Below are 5,126 nucleotides of genomic sequence, written 5' to 3'. Positions count from 1 at the left end.
CCTTGTTGCCACTGCCAACTGAGAGCTTTAATTTTCAAATCTTTTTTATTTTCCTCTAAATAACTCACACTTCACAAACCCATTAGATACACAGCGATAAGCCTACAGCCCTTAACTAGGGCCGGCCGCGTAGGAAGGCAATGCGTGAACTTCGCTGAAAGTCAGTGCAGAAGGATAGCTTATACACAGCGTTGCGCCTACAACCCACAAGGGGCCGGCCGCGTTCAAAACTGCACAGTGTAGGATCAACTGGACTTGTGGGAAGGCAAGCCCCGTAGGGCCCATCTTCAAAGCGAACAGGCAACTAGTTCAAACAAAACACTCAACCCAACAGGGTCCAAGGCCCACAGAGCAGAAGAGACAGAAAAGAAAAGAATAGAGAAAGAAAGGAGGTCGACAGAGAGAGGAAAGAACAGAGAGGCGAGAGCAAGAACAACAGGCGCGGGAAAGGGGAGGTGGCGGGGCCATACATCCGACCCAGCGTCGGCCACAGCAGATCTACATTGCAGGGAGTCAATTATGAGAGCAGCCTGCTCGGCTCAGGGGGGATAACAGCATCCTCAAACAGGCGCAGCGTCCTAAGTTTGGTAGGCAAATGACGTGCATGCTCAACCGCACAAAGATATTTAATCAAGGGCTGCCATACAGCCTTAAAGCGAGTGTCGCTGGCCTGCAACCGTGCGGTAAAAAGCTCCATCATGAGGACAAGCCATAAACGCACAAACCAGGCTGCGATTGGAGGAGTTTCAGCTTTCTTCCAATACAGAGCTATGAGCTGCCTGGCAGCCCCCAACATTTGGAGCGCCAAGATCCAATCACTCCTGGTAAGAGTGTTCAGACCAGCAGGTTTAACACCCAGCAGGATTCAGGAGGGCAATGGGGTGGTAGGATGCACACTGTGCAGGGTCCTTCCCCGGCTTCAAGATCAATGCTATCTCCGCCATACCCATGTCGCAGGACGGCCCCTCCGTATCAGTAAAGGAGTTGTACAGCTGCAAGAGATGAGGTCGAAGCTGCGACTAAAGCATGCGATAAAAAGCCAGGGGCAAACCATCTGGCCCCGGAGTCTTTACAAGGGGAAGGTCCTTCATGGCTGCCTCTACCTCTTCCTGGGTGAAAAGGCCTTCCAAGGACTCCGCATAATAAGGGTGGAGCCTGGACCCCGTGTAGTTGTTCAGGACGTCCGCTACCACCCCGGGGATGTCGGCTCCTCCCTGTACAACGCAGTACAATAAGCCTGAAACGCCTCGCTCTTATGCCTTTCCGAGGTGACTCTCGTCCCGTCTGGAAGACGGGCATTGGCTATATGGTCCCTGGCCGCACGTGCTCTCAACCGCTGAGCAAGCAGCCTGCCCACCCTGTCCCCTCCCTCAAAATTCTTCTGCTTCAAGGCTAGCAAGGATTTCTCCACCCTATTGGTGCGTAACAGCCGAAGCTGTCCTCTGAGGTTGGCAAAACGCCGCCTAGATGCAAGTGAGGTGCCACCATGATCGCACCTCTCCTCTAGCTTTATATCCTTTACCAAGCCATCCTCCAAGGCACGAGCCGCACGCGACCGCGCTATCGAGAGGGTGGTGATGTGCCCCCGGATTGTTGTCTTGAAGGCATCCCAAACCAAGGGGAAGGGCGACACCGGCAAGTCGTTACTATCAAAGTAGGAATCAATCGCCGCCCTAATACTTTGCACATCGGCTGCATCCCGGAGGATACCCGGCGGCAGGCGCGACTTCGTCTCCTGAGCGGGGCAAGCCGCCGGGTCCTGCAGGAGCAGCTCGACATGCGCATGATCCGATATTGAAAAAGCAGACATAGAGGCGTCCAACACGTCACGCAAGAGATCAAGGGAAGTCTATACGAGAGTATGAGCGGTGGACGTGGGAGAAGAACGAGTAGTCCCTCAATTCCGGGGAGTGGTAGCGAAATGCAGCGAACAGCCCCAGCTCCGTCACTTGAGTGCGCAGCACGGAGGACATGGCCCCAGTCCGTTCACTGCGGTGCGCCTCCGAGTCCCAGACCAAGTTGAAATCCCCCCAAAATCAGCGATGGACTTCCCTGCGGAATATGATCCTGTAGGAGCCCTCGGAGATACCAATCCTGCATCTGGTTGGGTGCGTACACATTACATAGAGTAAAGAGGCGCCGCCCAATCCCCACACTCACTCTAAGAAAGCGTCCATCGCCGCCCCTGAAGGGCTTGGTCTCCCCCTGCCTGATGCCTGTCCTGCACAATATCGCTACTCCCGCTGTCTTAGTACCCGCTGTAGCCCAAAACTAGAGAGGGTATCTAGGATGCGCCATGCGCCCCGTGTCTGCGTGCATAAGGTGGGTTTCCTGTAAAAATATAATATCAGGGTTTTGCTGCAGGAGGTATTGCCATACTTGTCACCGCTTATTGGGGGAGTTTAGGCCTTTGCCATTAAGCGTTAAGACTTTTGAAGGGCTAGAGGTCAAGGTAGCTGTCATAGGAAAGCCCAAACGGGTGTCATCCGCATCTCACCATACCAGCCCCACAGCATCACACATCCCCCAACCTAACGCACACAGAGAGAGGGAGAGAGAGAAAGAATGGAAGCAAGAAAGAGTAGAAAGAAGAGAGGTACAAGAGAGGAAGACAATAATCAAACAATGGCCAACCAAGCCAAGTCAATCTGTTTCCGCCATCGGGCATCCTACAGCCAAGGCTTCGGACCAGCCCTGGGATGTCACTCCCTCAGGAATACGCGGGGGCGTGGGAGTAGTCAACCACAAATTCGTCAGTGGGGGGAGCTCCGTCGTCCCCACCCTATAGGAGAGGAGCCAGGAAGCGGATCCGGTCGGAACAAGGATCAGCAATCCAGTAAAGACCACCACATGCTAAAGGGGATATACATCTCAGGCCCGCACAGGCCAGCACTCAGTCAGTCATGGGGTTGAGGGGTGCGAGCAAGGATCCTCCTTATCCCCCTCAAAGGACCTAATGTGGGCGATGATGTCCTGCTTGGTTTGGGAGACAGACTGCTCATCCACTCGTGGTGAGCGACGGGAGCGGGGCACTGTAGACCAAGCTGCTTTGGCAGGCACTCGCTCCTGGCGTCGGGAGCGGGAGGGGCTGCTCGGCGGAGTCGACGGAATGCGTAGTAGTTAGGCCGCCTCAGTATATGTTCGAACCACCCGCTTCTTGGATTCCAATTGAAAGATGAGGGAAAATGGGTGTCCCCACTGGTACCAGATGCCCGGGTCGCGCAGCTTCTCCATCACGGGCTTGAAGGCTCGCCGTCACTTCAAGGTGTTAGGTGCCAGGTCCTGGTAAATCTGAATTCTGTGCCACTCATAGCATAAATCCGGTTTCGCTCGGGCCGCCTTGAAGATAGCCTCTTTTTAAGTAAAAAAGTGAACTCTAGTTAGAATGTCCGGGAGGAGACCCGGCATCCCCGTGGGCCCGGAGACCCTATGGGCTCGAACCAAAGGTACAGGCGAGGCATCCTCATCCCCCATACTTCATGTAGTAGCTTTGCCATGTAAGTCATGATGTCACTGCCCTCTGCACCAAGAGGTACCCCCCGGACCCGGTGGTTGTTTCGGCGACTCCGATTTTCCAAATCTTCCTGCTTTACCTGAAGCTCAATATTCTGCTCCTTCAGCGTTGCCGCAACTGTTCTTGGTCTTCTGTGCGAGCATCCACAATTTTCTCCAGCCCGTCCACTCGATCTCCCAAATCCGTCACCTCTCTCCGAAGCTCACGCACACATGAGTGCACCTCCGTACGCAAGGCGCCAATTTCTGATTTGAGATCAGCCAAAAAGGATGTCTGGATTCTGGAACACCTGGGTCACAGGTGCTGATCCTCCCTCAGACTGCGCCGCCGCCACATTAGGAAGCGACGCTCCCGCCCTGTCCCACATGGCGACCACAGTGTTGTCTCTGGAGGCCGCCGCAGGGTCCGCCTTGCCCCATTTAGAATGCGTCATCGCCAGGGTGTCGATGTCCTGCTGGCCACCAGACCACGTAGGCTATGCGCTCCTGCTCCGGTGCAGACTCCTTAAAGAGGGCAGGGGTGCTTTCTTCTCCGTATCGCTCTCTTGCAGCCCCCTACCACGTTCCCTCCAGTGCGGGCCCCGACAGCCCCGCAGTACAGTATTCGCAGGCCAAGCAGCATATAAGGGAACACAGGTCTCCACAGCCCCCAGGGAAGCCTCCCAGCACCTCCATGCCCACTCGCTCTCTGGTCACAGTCCCCGTGTCATCGCACCAGCAGCGCCACCAGGCTCAGAGGACTCAAGAGAAATGCAAAGCCTCCGGCCACAGTAGCACACAATGACCAACGCCTCAAAGCCCCCCGGAGAGGTAGGCTCAAAATGCCGGGCAATGCTTCTGAGGTCGTGCCGCGCTCTCGCTGATCCCAGTCCCAAGCTGCGCTGTACCTGAAATGGGCCCCCACGAGCCCCGCAAGAGGATGACAGCAATGACCCCACCAGGCCTCACTCCAGCTGGGCTCCACCAGGCCGCTGATCCCACTAGGCCGCACCAGCCCCGCCTTCCGCCTCCTCACCACAGCCACTATCCATGCACTCTCCAGCTCAACAGCCTGCCTCAGCCACCCCTTGGGACTCGATGGTCACAGGCTCCTCGCCCCACCGCCAGAAAGGCCACCAAGTGCAGTATTCCCAGCCCAGCACTATACGAAACGCTTCCATGTCTCTCAACTGCTAGGGAGGCGCTCTCGCCAGCGACCCCGCCGGCACAGTCCACAGGGCACCCGATCACCCTTCACCGATCCCTGGCGGTCAATGCTCACTCCAAGAGTCCAGGGCCGCAGCCCGCCATGAAGGGGACCCCCAGCTGCCTCTACAGAGAGCCTCCTTCCCCAGTGCCAAATGTCACCACATTCCTATTCTGAGGGGGGCCGCCCGTGCTCCACTGCAACTGACAGCTGTGGCCCCCAGTCTCAGAGAGGCGGGGGCGCTCGCAGTCTATCACGCCTCGTGAGTGCGGCCCCCTACCCAGCTGTGCCGTACATGACCTCAGCTCCGCCTGCAATGCCACCGGGCCACACGCCGCTGCTGTAGGCTGGCAAGCTCCACACCGCAGACCCCACCAGGCCGATCGGGGTCCCCGCAGCCAGCACAGTGTCAGGGGTACCCACCGCT

Source organism: Lissotriton helveticus, chromosome 3_1 (genome assembly GCF_964261635.1).
Source record: "Lissotriton helveticus chromosome 3_1, aLisHel1.1, whole genome shotgun sequence".
NCBI lineage: Eukaryota > Metazoa > Chordata > Amphibia > Caudata > Salamandridae > Lissotriton > Lissotriton helveticus.
Note: the sequence above shows the minus strand (reverse complement) of the source record.